Consider the following 21,982-nt stretch of genomic DNA (forward strand, 5'->3'; position numbering starts at 1 on the left):
AGCAAATGGGAGAAATAAATAAATTAATTAATAAAATTATTCAAGACCTAAAACAGGAATTAGAAGAAAAATAAACCCACAATTGGAGTCAATCTTGCATTGGAAAACCTAGCAAAAAGAATAGGAACTGCAGAAAAAGCCACAGAAACTGAATACAAGAGAGGGAAGAAAGAATCTCAAATGTAGAAGATATGGTTGAAGTTACTGATACATCAGTCAAAGAAAATATTGAAACAAAAATGTTCCTGACACAAAACATCCAAGAATTCTGGGTTACTATAAAAAGACAAAAACCTAAGAATAATAGGAGTAAAAAAGGATAAGGCTCCACGTTCCATGGCTCAGAAAACATTTTCAAAAAAATCATAGAAGATAATGTCCCCAATTTAAAGAAAAAAAAATAGCCATAAATATACAAGAAGCCTACAGAACTCCAAATATATTGGAACAGAAAAGAAAATCCTCACATCACATAATAGTCAAAATATGAAATGAACAGAACAAAGAAAGAATATTGAAAGCTGCATGAGAAGAAGGCTAAGTTACATATAAAAGCAAACCTGTCAGAATTATGCCTGACTTCTCTCTCAACAGAGCATCTGAAAGTCAGAAGGACTTGGACAGATATCATACTTACAATAAAATGACACAGAAGCCAACCAAGAATACTATACCCAGAAAAATTTTCAATTTCCATAGATGTAGAAAGCATGATATTACATGACAAAACCAAGTTAAATCAGTACCTACCCACAAATCCTTCCCTATATAATATACTAGAAGGAAAACTGCAACACAAAGAGGCAAACTACACCCAGAAAAACACAGGAAATAAATAACCCCACATCATCAAAACCACAAGAAAGGAAATAAAAACTCTACCACCATGAACATCAAAAAACAAAAAAACAACATATAAAAACAAATGTAGGAAATAAAAACTACTCATCATTGATATCTGTCAACATCAACGGCCTCAACTTCCAAATAAAAAGAGTCAGGCTAACAGAATAAATGCAAAAATAAGACTCATCATTACACTACATGCAGGAAACACACCTTAGCAATAAAGACATTATCTCAGAGTAAAGGGCTGGAAAGGCATTCCAAGCAGATGAACACAAAAAGCAAGCTGAACTAGCCATTCTAGTATCTAATAAAATAGACTATCAACAAAAACTAATTAAAAGAAATGGGAAAGAATACTTTAAACTCATCAAAGGAAAAATATACCAAAAGAACATCTCAATCCTGAACATCTATGCCACAAGTACAGGAGTACCCACATTCTTAAAAGAAACATTACTGTAGTTTAAATCATACATCCAACTCCATAAATTAATAGCAGGAGACCTCAACACCCCACTATCACCCAAAGATAAATCATCAGGACAGAAACTAAATGGAGAAATAATGAAACTAACAGACCTTATGAATCAAATGGACCTCAAGGATATCTATAGAACATTTCACCCAAATGCGAAGAATATAACTTCTTCTCAGCACCTCAAGGAACAGTCTCCAAAATTCACCATATACTTGATTACAAAGCATCCTCAACAGATAAAAGAAGATAAAAATAACCCCTTGTATCTTATCTGACCACAATGGATTAAAATCGTAACTTAACAACAACAGAAATAACAAAAAGACTACAAATTCATGGAAACTAAACAAATTCCTATTTAATGACCTCCAAGTCTGGAAAAAAATTGAAAGAACAATTAACAACTTCATAGAATTTGATGAAAATGAAGGCAAAACTTACCAAAACACAATGAAAGCAGTGCTAAGAAGAAAATAAGTAGCAGTAAACATGTTAATAAAGAAATTGGAGAGATCCGTATTAGGAACCTAACATCACACCTGAAGCTCTAGAACAAAAAGTAGGAGACATACACAAGAGGAGTAGACTGCTAGAAAGCATCAACCTCAGGGTTGAAATCAATGAATTAGAAACAAAGAGAACAATTCAAAGAATCAATGAAACCAAGAGCTGGCTCTATTATAAAATCAACAAGATAAACAAACTGTTAGCCAAACTAAGTACAATGCAGCGGGAGAGTATTCAAGTCAACATAATCAGAAAGTAAAACGGAGATGTAATGATAGACACCAAACAATCCAAGGAATCATTAGTTCTTACTTCAAAATCCTATATGGAACAAAATTTGAAAATATAAATAAAATGGATAATTTTCCTCATAGTTTCTAATTCCAAGAGCACTTCAAAAATATCATTCATCATGATGAAGTAGGCTTCATCCCAGGCATGCAGGTGTGGTTCAATATACAGAAATCCATTAACGTAATCCATCATATAAACAAACTGAAAATACACATGATTATCTCCTTAGATGCTGAGAAAGCATTTGACAAAAATCCAATACTCTTTCATGTTAAAGGTCTTGGAGAGATTGTGTGGAAGAGGCACAATCCTAAACATAGTAAAGGCAATATACAGTAACCACATAGCCAACATCAAACTAAATGGAGAGAAATGTGAATCAATTCCACTAAAATCAGGAAAAGGACAAGGCTTCCACTCTCCCCATATACCTTCAATATATTATTTGAAATCCTAGTTATAGCAATAAGAAAACTAAAGGAGATGAAAGGGATACAAATTGGAATGGAAGAAGTCAAAGTATCACTATTTGCAGATGATATGATAGTATACATAAGTGACCCCAAAAATTCTACCAAGGAACTCCTACAGATGATAAACATCTTCAGAAAAGTGACTAGATATGAAATAAAAAAAATCAGTAGCCTTCCTGAATACAAATGACAAACAGGCTGAGAAAGAATTTAGGAAAGAATAGCCTTTACAGTAGCCACAAAAACAATATTATAAAGTGGTATAATTCTAACCAAGAAAGTAAAAGACTTATATGAAAAAAATCTTCAAATTTCTGAAGAAATTGAAGAAGATATCAGAAGGCAGGAAGATTTCCTACGCTCTTATATCAGAAGGATTAACAACAAAAGTGGCTATCTTACCAAAAGCAATCTACAGATTCAAAGCAATTCCCATCAAAATGCCAACACAATTCTTTCCAGACTGTGAAACAACAATTCTCAACTTTTTTCAGATAAAATAAACAAAACAAAACCTGAATATCTAAGAGAATACAGTAATAGATCTTCCTGAGTAATCTCCATCCCTGATCTCAAGCTCTACTGTACAGCAAAGTCATAAAAACGGCATGGTACTGGAATAGAAACAGATATGTGGATCAATGGAATTGAACTAAGACCCAGAAATAAACTCACAAACCTATGGATAGTAGAATTTTAGCAAAGAAATCAAAGCCATACAATGGGAAAAAGATTATGCCACTAGGTTAACAAGATATCTATTTGTAGAAAAATGCAAATGCACAGTTATTTATCACCATGCACAAAACTAAATTCCAAGTGCCTTAAAGATCTCAACATAAAACCAGATATGCTAAATCTGTTAAAAGAAAAATTGAGGAAGAATCTTAAGCTCATTGGCACAGGAAACAACATCCTGAGCAGCATGCCAATAACTCGGGCTCTAAGAGCAACAATTAATAAATGAGAATTCATGAAACAAAAGATAATCTGCATGGGAAAAGACACTGTCAATAAAAGGAAATGAGTCTACAGACTGGAAAAAGATCTTTACCATCCCTACATTCGACAAAGGGCTAGTATTCAAAACATGTAAGGAACTTAATAAATTAAACACCACCAAATCAAGTAATCCAATTAAAAATGGGGTACAGAGCTAAACAGAGAATTTTCAACTGAAGAATATCAAATGGCCAAGAAATACTCAACATCCTTAGTAATCAGGGAAATGCAAATTAAAATGGCTCTGAGATTCTACCTTACACCTATCGGACTGGCTAAGATTAAAAACACAAGTGACAGCATATCCTGGAGAGGATGGGGATAAAAGGGAGCACTTCCATTGCTGGTGGGAGTGTGGGCTTGTACAACCACTTTGGAAATCAACATGGTGCTTTCTCAGAAAATTGGCACTAGTTCCATTTCAAGACCAAGCCATATTACTCCTGGGCATATATCCAAAAGATGCCTCTCAGAGGACAACTCTGCTAGTCTCCTGTATGCAACAAAGTAAAGTAACTGCAATAGTGTCTGAAGATTCTTAAAGTTCACCATTAGGATTGTAGTGGAGAACTATAGTTCTCATCTACCAGTAGTTACTCATTAAACTGGTTTAAGTAGGTTAAAAATAATCTCACAATATGGAAGATATTTAAATAAAAGTTTCCAGTGACAAAGAAATCTAATTCCTGAAATTTAAGGCCATTTGAAGTGTTCTTAGTTTTTTCTGAATAGTCTTAAAAAAAATAGTCATTTAACAATAGACAAAAAAAAAAAGAAAGAAAGAAAGAAAGAAAAGAGAAGAGAAAAGAAGTGGAAGGGTGTTAGAGTGTTTTAGGGAGATATGGGCAATGCTGCTGAAAGAAATGCTGTATAATCATATTTATTAGAAATAAATGGAAATAAATGTTGGCATATAGTTCTTGTGGACTGTGTACAGTTTTCCCTCATTCATTCAAATGTTGATATTTTCCAGCCCACTCTCTGGATCAATGTAGACATTGCATTGTGATGCTTATTTAAGTATATCCAGTTTCAAGTTTGTGTAAACATGTCACCATTTGTTTCTGTGTTGTCAATAAAAACAAACTAGCCAATGCTAAACAGTAACAGAGAATAGGGGGGAGCATTCTGATCCACTGAGGAGAGGAGAAAGAGGAGGAAGGAGAGATGGTGCCCCAAAGAATAGACTGTAACACATCAAGAGAAATGAACCAGTCATAGTAGGTGATTTAAAAGCAAGTATAATGTGTGAAATCTGAATGGGAAGAAACTATACTAGCATGGAGCTTTAGGTTGGAGCATTATCTTGCAGCATTGTACTAAACAGGCTATTTAAATAGATTCTGGTCTCTCTGTGTGGTTATTTGCATATAAGGCTGGTTAAAGAATAACTGCTGATTTCTCTAAAATAATAATTCAATATTAAATATTAATATTTACTCAGAAGCTATGTTTCTCTTTTTTTTTGTAAATTTGTTCTGTTTTTTTAATTTACCTTTTTATTGATTCTTTGTGAGTTTCTCATCAAGCACTCCAAACCCACTCACCTCCTTGCTACTTGTATCCAACCTCTGCCTTTGCCACCTCCGCCCTAAAAGGAAAAAAATCTATTTGTGGAAGCTGTAGCTTGTCACTTTGAATTCCACAGTATACCCTTTTGTTCATATTTTTTAATTGAAAATGTTCATTTCAATGACTCTTTGGTCTAGTATAGGCCTCTGGATTCTGCTATACTGTCAATACTAGAACCTCACAAGGGCTCTTCTTGGATATCCCGTTGTTGCCCTGTGCCCTGGAGCTCCTGGATGTTTAGGTTTTAGGACAGCTCCATAATAATCTAGCACTTTATCCATAGGGTAGATGTTGGGATGATTTAATTCAAAGCCCTGGATCTGGGCCTGGGTGGTAGCTGCTCTGGTCAGCCCTCCAGCTCTCTTGCACCCACACCACCAGGGTTAGATCTCCAGCACTGCATGGAAGAACTCACCCAGTGCTGGAGCCAGCATGGGTGGGGCAGAGCCAGCTCTACTGCTTTCATGCCCTCTGGGTTGGCTCATCCATGCCCACAACAGCACGATCAGCTCTATTGTGCTTCCTGTGTGAAGTGTAGCCCAATCTCCTGAGTACAACAGCAGGCAGGGAGTAGGGCCAGACCTTCTGCTTTCATGTCTTAGAAAGGTAGCTCTCTCAAATGAGGGGTAGGGCCAACTTTGTACAGCCCTCAGACATCAGCATGGTCTCAATCAGCATCTCAGACCAGGGACATCTGCCCAGCCTTTTATGGTAACATAGCCCCTCGACTGCAATACCACAGACCCAGACAAAGCCCTTGGTTGGCACTTTCTGCCAGGATCACACCATGGTCTTAGGTGGCATTGCTGGAAACTCAATTCAGCCTGTTCCTCACTACCCTTGAGTATTCACATCCATCCACCTCTCTTCATTGTGTACACATCCTTCTGCTTCTCTTTCTCTTCCATCTCTCCACCACAACTTGCTTATCTTATTGGGACCCAGGCCTCTAGTTGTCTGGGGTCTTCTCAGGAGTGCTATGCCCTGCCTGTGCCTGTGGTAGAAGGCTGGGTGCAATCTCTTGCCTGGCCTCAGGAATAAATTTCAATAATGACATAAATTCATAAAAATTATTAAGAAAATGAAGGCTGCAAGCATGTTAATGTGTTAACTCTGCAACATGTGTTTATGTTCATAATTATCACATTGTATAAAATCCAAACTAATGCTGTTGCTCAATTTCAAAGTATAAATTTAAAAAGTTAAAATGAGTAGCCTTGTCAGAATCCTAAACTAGAAAGAAAAGAAATGGACTTCTCCTACCAAAGGTGATTTCATGATTTGACATTTAAACATAATAGTTTAAAAAGCTATGTCCAAATTGTAGCATTTTCCATGATTTTATGATTTTATTTGTTTGTTCAGGTGTGTGTGTGTGTGTGTGTGTGTGTGTGTGTGTGTGTGTGTGTGTGTGTGGTGTGTTTAGAGTTTGGAAAAATGACATTTAATAGTACTTTCTGCTTTTTCAGTGGACTCAGACTTGCTTCCAGCGCCAAACAGTACACACAGTTATCTGTAACTCTTTTGCCAAGGTCTGAGACCTCATTTGCATGAAATGGACTAGTTATTTGGTACATGTACATACATTAGGAAAATACTCAAACAAATAAAACAAATTCTTCAATTGTTGGTTGGTACATCTTGGTTCAGGACATTATTAAGAAGTCAAAACATATCAAAACCAATAAAATATAATTTCAGGTGGTTTCACTCAGAAGTGATAGAGTGAGGTAGTTTGTGAAACTGGAATGTTTAAATATTTTTTAAATGTATAGTTATCTGGTAAAACACAGAGGCTAAATTCTGAATGTTTAAGATATATATTTGTTGTTCTGTGCACCATTTTATCTTCAATAATAAAATATTAACATATTATCATCTTCTATCTGAATTTCAAGAAGAAAGTACTGAGACCCAACATTGAAGTCATCAGTTATGACAAAGATATATAAACAAATAAAGAACAGGTCATTTCCATAACAACAATATTTCTTTATAAATGTAAATTTACAAGGATTCACGTAAATACCTTTATTGGTTATTTTCCTTCTTACAGGGACGAAAAACATAACGTTGCAGTGTTTAGAGTGTTGTCCATGGTGCCAATCAAGTAACAGAAAGCTGACTCTCTTTGCACAAGCATGTGGCAGTCCTGATCCAGACAATAGAGCAGTGTTTTCGAAATTCAGGGTCCTCATGTCCTCTTTAGATATGTTTCTGGAGCCAACCTCACAGACATGCTCAGAAGTATATCTCCTCAGTGATTTTAAGTCCACCCAAACTGACAAGCAAGTTTAACTACACCACTGATAGTTTGTGATTAGTTTATAAATTTCCAAAAAGTCTACATTTAACTTACCATCATTTTTATTTTAAGGCTTAACCTGATCTTGCCCAAATGAATTAGTGAACAAACTAATCAATGTCTAAATGAGTGAGAATAATTCATAAAGAAACTAAAATAACATGAAAAGACTTTTTTTTTTTTATTTTTTAGTCCAAGGATAAGGAGACTTGGAATAATGATTTTGCTGCTTCCTTCTGTTTTATGTGAGTACTGTCCACGTCTAAAACATGGTCCTCAAGCTCTGAAGATCTCTAGGCCTTAAAGGGTGCTCCTAGTTTGAGTGTTCCTTCAGAGGATAATCTATTATTCAGGTTTATTCTCTTTCACATACTTTGTGGTTTGTGAACTATGTGTTTTTGCAGTACCCTGCACTGTAGCCATGCTACCATGCTGTTAATTAACTATTTTATTTTTAATTTATTCATTTATGTTCCTATTATATTCCTCTGTTATCTCTTCCCAGTATGGAAGAGATATCTCTTCCCTCATTACCAATCCAAACCACTCATAATCCTCAGAAAGGTGAAGCCTCCAACCATATCATCTGTCCCCAGCCTATTACGTCTCATATGGACCACCACCATCCTCTTCCTCTGTGGCCAGGCAAGGTCTTCCTGCCAGGGGGAAGTGATAAACAAATAAGCACCAGAGTCTGTGTCAGAGGTAGCCCCTACTGTCTATATGATGGAAGTCACAAGAAGATTGCTTCCTATGGACTACATATGACCCCTTCAGACCCTTCTTTTCCCCAACTCTTTCATAAGCCTTTCTGCACTTCACCCCAAAGTTTGGCTATGTTTCTGAGTTTCTGCTTTGATCCACTGCTTGCTGTACTCTTTCAGAGGAACTTGAAGGTAGTCTTCTGTCTGTTCCTTCTCTTCAACTACTTCCAGTGTCTATTATATTTTTCCTTCTGAATGAGAGTTAGGCATCCTCCCAAGGTACTCCTTGATACTTAGCTTCTTTATATCTGTGTCTTGTAGTGTGGTTATAGTGTGTTATGTGGATAATATCCACTTGTAAATGACTATATATCATGCTTGTCTTTCTGGGTCTTGGTTAGCTCACTTGGCATGATCATCCACATGTAGAGGTCCCATTTATTAATTATTGATCTTAGAGCCTGAGTTATTGGCATTCTGCTCAGGAAATTGTCTCTTGTGCCAATGAGCTCTAGACTCTTCCCAATTTTTCTTTTAACATATTTAGTGTGTCTCATCTTATGTTGAGATCATCAATCCACTTGGACTTTAGTTTTGTGCAACATGATAAATAAGGGTCTATTTGCATTTTTCTACAAGCAGACCTCCTGTAACACCAGCATCATTTGTTAAACATGCTCTTTTTTTCCATTGTATAGTTTTATATTCATTGTCAAAAATCAAGTATGCATAGGTGTATGGATTTACTTCTGGGTTTTTAAATCAATTCCATTGATCCACCTGCCTGTTTATGATTACTGATTTTATAATGATTTTTCTATTTATTATTTAGATATTTAATTCAATTACTGTCTAGACTTAGTCCATATGAATTTAGTGTCCTAAATAGACAGAAAATTCTTGAAAGGCATTTTGATCATGCCTGCACCGTTAGTAGTTAACAGTGCCAAAAAAGTGTTGAGAGTTAATGAGGAGAGTCACTTGGGATACAAAAACAGAGGTTTGATAACTATGTCTAGGTCAAGTAGATCATGACCTTCCATAGTCATTCTTCACAAACAACTTTAGATGTTCTTGTTGGAAACCTGGGATGGGTATACATCCTGTTTTCTATGAGGTTCTAACAGATTTTATCTTAAAGATTTGCTACCATTAGTTCAGAGATCTAACATTAATGAAATACATTGTGTTTCTCCTTCAATTTTCTTAAATCTTCAGATTTTGACTTTTTTTCTGATCTGGCATCTTTACAATCACCAATGATGCAATCAAGGCTACTCATTGCTGGAAGAAAATCAAACTCTCTCATATAGTGCAATTACTGTAATACCAGCCAGAATAGGGAAACGTCCTGAATTATCTTGTTTCTATGGCAACCAAATACAAAAACTTCTCATTTCTAAACAGATTCCATAGAACAATGGACTTTTTATTAAAACAGAGCTCAGAACTTTAACAAGTATGGATGATTTTTGTTTCTAAGACTAAATGATGGCAAAATGTATAAAGATTTAGGCTCATTTTTATGTGATCATGTAAAGAAATCAATGAACATTTCTTGACATTGTGATGGAAATTCAAATAGAGGTATATTCTTTATTAAAAACTTCATGTAGTAGGAGACAACAGTGATTCATAGTGTTATGTCTGTAGAATCAATGCAGAATAGTCTTCACTTATGTTAGGTAAAGGAGTATGGCAATTATCCTAGCACAATAATTTCATTTATATGTCAGTGTAGAGATCCACATTCATATGTGTTTTAAAATATGTGTCCTGAATAGATGAGAATAGATTTCAAAAAAAAAAATTTTTGCTCATTTTTTTCACCAAAAACACTGGAAAGTATATTTATAATTTGTAAAATTACAAATCACATCCAAGCCTAGGAAATAATTGTGCGACACTTTAAAAATACATTAGTGAAAAGAAACACTCACACAAGAAGTCCATCAAGGCTGACAGATATGGACCCAGGGGTCTCGCACAAACTGCTGTCACCAACCAAGGACAATGCATGCTATAATCCTAGACCCCCTCATTTTTATGAATCTTTCTTATTCCTATTAAATATGTTTCCTCCAACACTCATTACAATGACATTATTATTGTCTAGCAATTGTTATTAATGCGATGCTAAAGCTTGCTTACTGCACTTGTTTATTGATATTGTAACCTTAGACTATGTGTATTTCTAAATCACTAGGTACCTCTCAAGATTTATTATTTAATTAATAAAGCTCCATCTCTTTTTCACTCCTTTGCCTTGTGTGGGCAGTTGAAGATGACTTGACTTAGGAATTATTGTGCAATTATATATCATAGACTGACAACAACCAGCCTAGAAATCCACTTACAATATATCAGAACCACTTAGAAGAAACCAATGCAGTTTAAAATGCCTAGGCTACAATTATTCTCCTTACCCTATAAATGGAACACATACTTCATAAAAATGATTATTTCATAATTATTAAGTTAAATAAAATGAAAATCTCCAGCAGTTTTACATACAAGAGTAGAATTTCCATGGGGTTTGTTTTAGCAATGTCTTTTGTGTCCTTTGTAGATGTTCTGAACATGTCCCCATGAGGCTTCCCCATACTTTTTTCCTGCTTCCTGGGCACATGTTCTTTTTACCACCTTTATAAAAAGTTTTCTAAGGTTTAAAAATATTTTTAGGATAAAAGAAAACAAAATATATAATAATATGAAATAAAAACTAACACATCAGAATTTGACAAAACAAACAAATGAAAAAGAGCCCAGTAGAAGGCACTAGAAAAAAGAATCCCATAAAGCCATAAAATATACAGAGAGGATCTGGTGCAGACCAATGCAGGCCCTCTGCATGATGCTTTCAGTCTCAGTGAGTTCATATATGCTTTGATCATGTTCATCTAGAGAGTCCTTTTTGCTTGCTGTCCTCCATATTACCTAGGTCTTACACATTTCTGCAAAGTTTCATGACCTCCAAGGGAATGGATCTGAGAGAAACTCTTTGTTTAGGACTGAGTGTCACAAACTCTCACATCTGTACTTGCCTAGGTGTGTATCTGTGCATTTGTTAGAATCTGCTACAGAAGGAAACTTCTCTGATGATGGTGTAGAATGGCACTAATCTATATGTATAACAAAATGTTCTTAAAAGTCATTTTATTGTTATTATTTTAGAGCTAGTGCATTCAGCTTTATCTTAGGTGTTTTGACTATTTGTCTCATGTTTCTGGACACCAAGTAGGGACAAGTATGAGTTCCATCTCGAGGAGTTGACCTGAAATAAAAATCATATTTTCGTTGTTTATTCGCACAAACTTTGTGCCTCTGCAGCACTCGTACATGAAGCAGACAACACCACTGTCATTCAGAGGTTTTGTGATTAGTTTGATGGTCACATTTTTCTTGCCTTAGAGTGCAGAGTATTTTCCTGTATTGATGATGCTAGAACACAAAGGTGAATATTCTATATACATCTGTTTTCCTTATCTATGTTCATTGTGTTGTGTAGTTATTGTCTTCAGTAAAGAAGCTTTGCAGTCAACTTGTGAAGAGCAAGCTATATATAATCTCAGCAATAGCCTGTTTTTGTTTTGGTTTTGTTTTTTGTGTTTGGGTAATGAAACATTTAGATGCAATCCAATGCCATGAATGCATGCTTCATTTGGCCAGTTGGGACTGTGTCTCCCATTATTTGCCAATTGATTTTTCTTTCTTTCACATCTGTATACCTTTTAGTAACCTTCTACAGTGCTACGTCTCCATGCTACTCTTGAAATGGCTCTTAATACTCAGTAATACTCTCTCTAAATATATTACCTCACTTACCACCTATTTTCTTCCCCTTCCTACTTGACCTGCCATCCCAGTCCCACCCTATGTATCTATAAGTATTTATTTTATTTCGTTTCCTAGGAAGAACAATCTGTATTCACTAGTTACTAACTATGTACTCAACTTCTCTGATTCTACAAATTATAACTTAGTTATTATTGACTTAAAAGCTAATATAAACATATAAGCAAATACATATAGTATTTGCGTTTCTGGGTCTGAGATATGTCATTTGGGATTACTTTTTCTAGCTCCATCTACTTGCCAGGAAATTTTACAATGTTGGGTTTTGTTGTAGTAGTTGTATTGTTTTATATTTGCTTTATTTTGGTGTTTTTTAATGACTGAGTAATAATACATTGCATAAATGTACACTAATTTCTTTATGTATTCCTTTGTTCAGAAACAACTAGATTGTTTCCAATTTTTGCCTAAGTAGAGCATCAATGAACATGGTTAAACAAGTATCTCTGACATAAAATGAAGCATAATTAAAGGATATTCCGCCAAATTTTATAGCTTAATCTTATGGTAGATGGATTTCCCTCTTTCTGAAGAAATGCTACATAGATTTCCATTGTGGTGTACAAGTTTGCATTCCCACTAAGAATGGATAAACATTTTCCTACTCAGCATCCTTACCAGCATGAGATGTCATCAGTTTTATTGATGTTAGTCATTTTTTTCTTTTCATATTTATTTATTTTATTATTTAATTAATTTATTCAGATTACTACTCATTGTTATCCAATCACTTGTATCCTTCTATTCCTCCCTCTCTTCCATTTTTACCCTATTCCCCTCCCCTAGGTCTAAGACTGAGGGCGACCTCCTCCAACACCTATGGTCATAGGCTATCAAGTCTCATCTTGGTAGCCTGCTTATTTTTTCTTTGAGTGCCATCAGGCCTCCCCACCAAGAGGAAGTGGTCAAATATGGGGCACCAGAGTTCATGTCAGATTCAGTCCCTACTCTCCACACAACTGTTGAGAATGTTCTATCCATTGGCTAGACCAGAATGGGGGTTCTGTATTTACTACTTGTATTGTCCTTGGTTAGTACAATAGTTTGAGCAAAACCCCCTGTGCTCTGATCCACCCATCATGATGTTCTTCTTGTAGGTTTCTAGGACCCTCTGTGTTCTTCTCAATTATGACAGATGTGAGATGTGATTACAAAATAGGTTTGGTTTAGATTTCCTTGAAGACTATAGATGTTGAACATTTCTATCAATGTTTTTTCACCATTAGAGTTTCATTTTGAGAAATCACTGTTTAGGTATGTACTCCTTATTAAATTGAATTAAATGTTCTTGATATTTAATTTTTTATGATATTTATATATTTTAGATAATAGCCCCCTATTGTATGTATACTCAGGAATTATGCACTGATGTTCTGTATGCTGATGCTTTTACTGAAAAATATTGTTTTTCACTATGAAGGTTTTCAGTTTCATGAAGTACTATTTATTCATTGCTAATAATAATTTCTGTGCTAACAGAAGTCCTGTGCCAATGAAGCTCAGGCTATTCCTCATTTTCTCGTCTATCAGCTTTAATGAATCTTTGTTGATGTTGTGGTGGTGGTGATGGTGTTGGTGGTTGTGCTTCTTAGGACCTTTGATTTCATTAGAGTTGAGTTTTGTGCAGGGTGATAAGTATGAATCTATTTGAAATCTTACAAATGCAAATGTACAATGTGTCTAGCAGCATTTTTGAAGATACTGTCTTATTCCAGTGTGTATTTCTGACTTTTATTAAAAATAAAAAATCAGGTGTCCATAGGTGTATGGAGTTATGTCTAGGTTTAAAATGTTAGGTTTCTACCATTCCTAATAGTAACACTTGAAGTCTCAAGAAGATGACAGAGCCCTGCAAGGACAAATCCACTTGGATTGTTGTAACACTGACCACTGAGAAAAACTGGCCCATGCCTCTTCTGTTGCCAGGTTCTGTGTAATCAAGGGACCCCTTTGGTTTGACTGCTGTACTCTATCTATTAAGATTTGCCTCCAGGCACACAACAAATGCCTCTGAAAATTCATATTCAGACTCCATACTGCTCAGGATGTCTTAATTGCTGAGTTCATATGAGACTGACACATTTTACATAACTCTGAACCAAACCAAACCAAACCAAAACAAAAACAAACAAACAAACAAAAAACAACAAAAAAACCCAAAAAAACCAAAAACAAACAAAAAACATAATGCTAAGACTGCAAACACAATCAATGTGGACATCGTGGAAAACATGGCATAAATAGCTTTATTATTGTAAATAGTTTTATCAGTTAAAGTTAAAATGCTTTCATTTTATTTAGACAAAAAGAAGAAATGTTGCAAGGTATTTGATCATACTGTGAACTCAAAGATTGTGTTGTTTAGTGGATGAGCCTGTTTCAGTTGTGGTGTGGCTCAACCCTAGCACACAGCTTTAATACAAGGGCTTTCTGCTTAAACAGGATTAAATAAAGTCAACCATAAGTCAAGAGGCAGAGCAAGCAACCAGTTGACAGAAAGTGTGTGCATGAATATGGGTGTGTGTGTGTGTCCCTGTCTGTTTATCTGTCTGTGTCTGTCTGTCTACTCTTTTTGTATGCCAGTGTGGGATTATTTGTTTCCTGTGTTTCTTGGGTGTCTTTAACTTCTTTAGGTCTGAGTTTTGTTACATGCCTTCTGTAGGTCTAGATTTGTAGATAGATACTGTTTAAATTTTCTCTCTCTATGGAGACTAAGAAGTTTGTTGGATATAAAAGTATTTTTCTTTTAATTCACTCAAATTATATCCTGATTGTTACCACCTCACTTGTATCTTCCCATTCCCACCCTCCATCACTCTTCTGCCCTATTCCTGTCCCCTAGACTTCAGACAGAAGGGAACCTCCTCCCTCACCACATGGCCATAGCCCATCAGATCTCATAATGACAGCCTGATTCTCCTTCATTTGTGTGCCACCATGCTCTCCACCAAGTGATCAACTGGGGACACCAGAGTTCATGTTATATTCTTGGCTAGCATCCGCCATGTCATATTCTGTAGAATCTGTTTGGTCCCTTATGGATTTTAGAGTCTCCATTGTAAATTGTTATTATTCTAATAGTTCTGCCTTCATGTATTGTATTAATCTTTTTCCCTTGCAGTTTTAAAATATTTTGTTTGTTTGTTTTGTACATTTATTGTTTTGATTACATTTTGGAGATGGGACTTTCTTTTCTTTTCTAGTCTATTTGGTGCTCTGTATGATTTTTTAAAAACCTTGATAGTCATCTTCTTTAGGTGAAGAAAATTTCTTTATATGTTTTTATTGAGAATATCTTTTTTTTCATGAGCAAAGAAATCTTTGAATATTACCATTGAATAGGAATCTTATGTGCCTTTAATCTAGATTTCTTCTTCTTTCTCCAATTCTATTATTCTTAGAGTTGGACTTTTTATAGTGTCCCAGTTATCCTATCCTGGAGAGTTTGTGCCAAGATGTTTTTAGGATGAAAAACCTGTTATTTTTTTCTCATCCTCTTTCATGAATGAAATCTTTTCTCCTTGCCCTCTCTGAAGCAAAATTATTTCACAGTCACATCTATCAGATTTATGTTCTGGATATAAATTCACACAGGTTGAGAAGGTTGTAGTGTGTGTGTGTGTGTGCGTGTGTGTGTGTGTGTGTTTAAAACAACAAGATCAAGGTGGGTTATCTGGGAGGAGTTGGAAGGAGGAAAGGGAAGGACAAAATAATCTAATTATATTAGAATGTCAAAAATAGAAAAAGTAATTTTAACATCTAATTATGAAAACAGTCACATGAAAATAGGCTTAGTTTGGTAAATCTCTCTATATTTACATTTATCAAAATAATGCACTGTATTTCACAAATAAATACAAAGACTAATATCCAAATATAAATAAAAATTTAAAGTATAGTCAAATCTTTTATCTTATTTTATATCACAGATAACCTACACACATATACACACCCTTATTAACTGTAGCTGGCCTCCCAATTCTTCTTTCCTTGTCCCCTTCTTCTCTGGTAAAAATTCTTTTTCTCCCATTCTTGCTTTCTCTTTCTGAATTCTTGTAAAATATATATTGCCATGGTTCAAATGCTAAATATTCTTTTTTAGGCTCAAGCAGTTGAACATGCGATTCTTATTCGGTAGTGCTGTTTTGGGAGGTTTTGGTCATAGCGCCTTGATGGAGGAAATATCCAATTTGGGGTAGGCTTTTGGATTTTATATCCTGGTCCAATCTCTAATTCATCCTCTTTGAATGACATTCATGTTGAGAATGTGAAATGTTATATTCTTGCTCCAGCTGGCATGCTTCATCTTGCTGTGATGCTTCCATGCCTTGAAGAACTCTATCTCTCTGGAAGTATAAGCCAAAATAAACTTCTTCCATAATTAAGTCTTGGTCATGACATGTTTATCAAAGCAACAGAAAAGTAACTGGTTCACCCAAATATTTATATTTACATGGGTTTAAAAACATTCTACTTAAGAAACAGAAATAAAATTTTGTCTATCATTCCCTATATCACCATTTTTCTTGGTACACCTCTTTCCCATTAGGAATCAGTCTGCTTTCCACACAATATTCTCTATTCAACTTTCACATCCTGTGAGTTCATGTGTGTATTTAAAATTATATTCGGTATGATATTGAAACATTGTATTATTCTGTTAGGTTTATTTTGCTTAATATAATGATCTTTACTTTTATTTATTATTTACAAACTGCATAATTTTTAAGAAGGAAAAAGTTATGTTGTACTTATGAATCATGTTTTCTTTGTTCACTCATTGAAAGCCATCTAGGTAGGTTTCATGTTTTTATTATTATGAGCAGTGCTATAGTGAATACTAATATGCAGGTCTCTAGTTTGATAACTAAATTTTCCCTCCCTTTACCAAGGAGTGATAAAGCTGGACATTTTCAGCTTTTGTTAGTTCTTTGTTTTTGTTTTGTACAACCCATTCATAATAGATCTCCCTCATTTGCATGATGAGTCATCAGTCAGGTGTGTTTTCTGTTTATTTAGTCAAATAATCAATAATTTTTTATTACTACATGTCTACAATGCTCTTCAGTGTTGCTTTCTACCTACTACTCTTGCCATTGACTAGATTTTGTTTTTTTAAGAGTTTGAGGTAACATTGTTATTTATCTAAGATTTATCACTATTTTAAATTTTAATTAAAAATAGATATTATCTCATATTATACACCCCAACCATACTTTCCCCTCCTTCCACTTCTCCCAGATTTCTCCCACCTCCCTTTTTCCCAAATTTACTTCCTTTTCATTTCCTAATGTGAAAAGAGTAGACATACAAGAGAAGACAGTCAATCAGGACCAAAACATTTCAATTAAATAAGGCAAAAGCTTCTATGTGGAGGTTGGACAAGGCAGCCCAATGGGAGGTAAAAAGTCTTACGAGCAGACAAAAAATGTTAGTGATAGGCCTACTTCCACCGTTAGGAGTTCCACATAGCTGTAAAGTATCATTGTATACCTGCCTTTGCTGTGTCTTAAAGGTTCATGTAATTAATGTCTTTATTTTAATTTTATAGGATTTAAGCATCTTACCCAATATCTCTAGAAATTTAAGAGTATTTTTAAGTATTTAGTTGTTCATATAGTTTCTGGAATTCCTATTGACTTCTTGGTTACTTATTCACTGTGGATAAACGTCACCTTCCTTAGTCCCATATCCTTAGGATGTCTTTAAATACATCCTGCAGTGCGAGCTTTGTGTCCATGAATTTCTTTAGCTTGGATTTATCTTGGAATGTCTTAGTTTTTCTGCCAATTTAATGAGATAACTTTGTTAGGCTTAACATTCTTACTTGGGATTTGCTTATTTTCAGGGATTGAAAGTTGTCATGCCATGCCACTCTAGGTTTCTGGTTTGCCCAAGAAAAATGTGTGTTTTCTGTGAAAGTGAAGTAGATTGACTTTGGGGTATCTAATAAGTTCCAGGTCTGAACTTATACTATTATTTTGTCAATAAATATAATATCAAAATTTCCTGAAATTTGTATCTCTCTACTGGTTGATTAGTATGGTTCTTAGTTCTCATTGATTAAGTTGCTTTGTGCAGTGATTTGTGGCTATTGTAGATCTGACAAATGATCACAGTGCAGAGAATAAAGGACTATGGAGTGCTCACACATCAACTATAGTTAGAAGCAAAAAGCAAAACATCCTGCATTGCTTTTGAGGTCTTTGGAATACCTCTGACAAACAACTCAAGGGAGTTTCAATGTAGTTTTCCTAAACATAGTCTATACTCATCCAAGAAGCTGAAGGTTGACAAACAGCAACAACAAAGCACAATCAAATGCTGGATAACTCCCTGATTTATTGATCAGAAGTTATCACATGCTATTCACTACTGGATAAAATGGTAGTTGATAGTGAAAAACAATGCTTCTAAAAAATTTAAATATGCGATATTTCTTGCATTTTTACCTTTCAGTATTTGGATAAAAGGCCAATGGCATCTTAATGAAAAGTATATTTAAACCTATATTTCTAGAGGATAAGAGTCCATGATGTCAGAGCAAATGTATGGACACAATGAATATTTATGTTAGAATAAATAGGAAAAAAGAGATCAGATATTGAACTGTAGATGCAAAGCAGCGTTAACAACCTGAAAGTAAGGTAAGAAATCAAGATTCTAAAGTCTGAATCAAATGACTTATTTCCTCCATCAAGTCTTCAAGTCTTAGTCCTTCCAAATACCATGACAATTAGGGACTAAATATCCAAATTACCTAGAATATGGGAATCATTTCTCACTTAAATAACAACATTGATTTGGCATTAAATAATAAACAAAGAATAGAAAGACAGCAGAGTATTTGTTAGAGGTGGCTAGAATGCAACTTGGAAAATGTCAACATGTTATCATTTGAAAGTCACAGTACATTCCCAAGGCCAAGTCAATCCATATATCTTCCACACCTAATTACAAATAGTTGAATGATTGGTAAAAATATGAAAGAATAGATATACCCAATGTAGCCACATAGGAAGAAGAGACAAAGAGATCAACACATCTGAACAAGCCTGTTTTGAGTTCCTGAAACAAAAGTTAAGTTTAAATAGAAGGCCAGGGGTAGAATGTCTAAGTATTCCAGATCAAAGTGTGGTCCAAGTTACTACTGACCTATCATTGTCTGGGTTTCAGTCTCATCCTGTAAGATAGACTGACAAGTTTTTAGAACTATGTGAAATCCCTTTCTGGAGACAAGCTCCAGGGGAAACATTTTTTTATGGGCACATTGTTTCAGTAGATAGAAAGACTGTGAGCTTCCAATGTTTTTTTAGATCTTCATTTCCATTGGAACAGTTGAATGGTAAAGATAGCAGAGAATCAAAGTTGAAGATCCTGTTAGGCCCTTCCCAGAAAGGTCAGTGGCAGCCACTTTAAAATTTTCAAGGGCTATAGTTGCTCTAAATTTTATTGTTGTTGTTGTTAGTTTGGGACAGGATTTCTTAGTGTGGCCTTGGTAGTCTTGAGCTCACTTTGTAGACCAGGCTAGCCTTGAACTCATGAAGATACGACTGTCTCTGGATCCCTTGTGTTAGGATTATAGGCATGTGCCACTTTTCCCAATATTAAAACAATATTACCATTATTTTTACTATTAGGCAACATTATAGAGCATATTTTTTAAGTCTCCAAGGACCCTTTGCAGGAGATGATCATCCAGTTCTAGTTATTTTTGGCTTGTTTTCTCTACTGCCCTCCACTTAAGTATCTGTTTGGGTATTTTACTCACTTACATAAACACACATTACAATACCCTCTAATTAGGTAGCTAAAGACACCCTCTTGCACTCAAATCTCCAAAGGCATCATATAAAATGTACATATGATTCTAATCACTGTATATTTTATGTCGAGTTTATCAAAAGAGAGTAGAAAGCAGAAAATGCAAATAAATGTTTAGAATTCCTTCAAAATATTCAGTGTTTATAGAATTTAATATCTTTATACCTTGGCTTTAATTGAATATTCCTTAAAAGGCTCAGAAAGCTATAAGACTTTGTTAGATAATGCTTAAGAAAGAAATCATATTACAATGTAGGTGACTTTACTCCTCTAGGCACTTCTTATTGTGTGTGCTTGCATATTAGCATATATATATATCAGAAAGAAAATTAGAGGATATTGGTCTGATTATTAAAGACAGAATATGTAGATGTATAGAAACATGAAGCATTATCTTGGATCACATAATCTTCCTTATAACAATTACTAAGTAAAGAATATGGTATGATCAGACAGCTGTCAAGGGTTCATATTTACTGCTACTTGTAAATATAATTTTTATTCCTTCAGAAGAGGGGATGAGAAGCATAGCCAAGCTTTCTAAATATCTTCTCTATTTTTTATGAACTCCAAATAGGTAAAATCTTTTTTTTCTCTTCATTAAACATTCTTTCTAGTGTATTTATATCAGAATCAGGCAACAATATATCACCCATATGATGGTCAATTATGGATTGAGAAAAATTGTTTACAAATTATTCCTAGCATCTGCTGTACAAAATGTTGACATAAGGTAGGTCCAAATCATAGTGGGATGCAGTTGAATGGACCTGCTGTCTTGGGCAGATAGGACCGGCTTGGACACTTCCCATGGCCCTGCAGGATCTTCTTGCTCTCGGGAGTATCTAGACTGCCTTGGGGTGTTTATACTCCACTATACAGGTGGCCACAACTCATTGGGTCAGATCCTGGTAGGGAATTGAGCCTCAGTGATGGGCATACATCTGGGAGCAACCTCCCAAGCCTGAGTGTGCAGCACTTGCAGTCTGAACCAGCCTGGGTCTGCAGAATCCCATAGATAGAACCCATCCTGGATAGTGCCCGCAGTCTGGCAGAGTCTCCCATGCTCTCAGGAGAGGCTGGAAACCCATGTGCTGTCTGTACTCTCATTTGTAAGGCAGTCAGAACTCAGTGGGTCTGATCAGGGTCAGACTTGACCACAGGGCCACAGGAAAGCACAGGCTGGTGGGAACAATCTGCTCAGCCATAATGAGCTTTGTCCATGGTCTTGTGCCTGATACCACAGGGCTGAATAATAACAATAGCCTGAAAGGGACCAGGCAGAAGTCTCCATCTGTTAACACAGTTCAGAGCATAAGGTGTAGAGCAAAGTCTCCAGGAGCATAAGCGAGGTCACCTTCCTGTTCCAGGGAAGAATTCCCTGATCCCCACAGGCAAGAGTACTCGACCTATAATCACTCACCAACTAGCCATTCTCAAGAACCAGTGAAGGACACCAGAAGTTATCTCCCAACATCAGAGACAACAAAAAGACTAAAGGACAGGGTAAGAATGCAAACAACAAAATTTAAAGCAGTTCGGCTTCTCCAGATCCCAGCTATCCCACAGAAAGCAACTCTAAGAATCTAAACACAAATGAAAAACAAGAAAACAACCTCAAGTCCTTAGTAAATAAGATGATAATGGAAGAAATGAATAAAATCTGTAAACAACTGTAGGAAGATGCAATCAAACAGGCTGAAGTCATAAAAGAGTCATATAGAGAGGCACTAGAAGAATTTCAGGAAAATACATACAACCAAATCAAGGAAATCAATAAAACACTTCAAGATCTGAAGATGAAAATGGAATCTGTGATAAAGGAACACACAAAAGAAAATCATGATCGAGAGGACTTAAAGAAAAAGCAATCAGCACAGAGGTGATTTTTCCTAACAGATTCCACAAAATGGAGAAAAGAATCTCAGGATATGAAGATACAACCTTAGAACTCGAAATAGACATCAAACGAATGATAAATCTGAAAAACTCCTGACATAGAACATCCAAGAAAGCAAGGACACCATGAAAAGATGAAAGTTGAGAATAATAGGAATTGAGGAAAGAGAAGACACCTGACTTTTCAGCCCAGAAAATACTTTCAACAAAATCATAGAAG

The sequence above is a fragment of the Acomys russatus genome, chromosome 13 (genome assembly GCF_903995435.1).
Source record: "Acomys russatus chromosome 13, mAcoRus1.1, whole genome shotgun sequence".
NCBI classification, from domain to species: domain Eukaryota; kingdom Metazoa; phylum Chordata; class Mammalia; order Rodentia; family Muridae; genus Acomys; species Acomys russatus.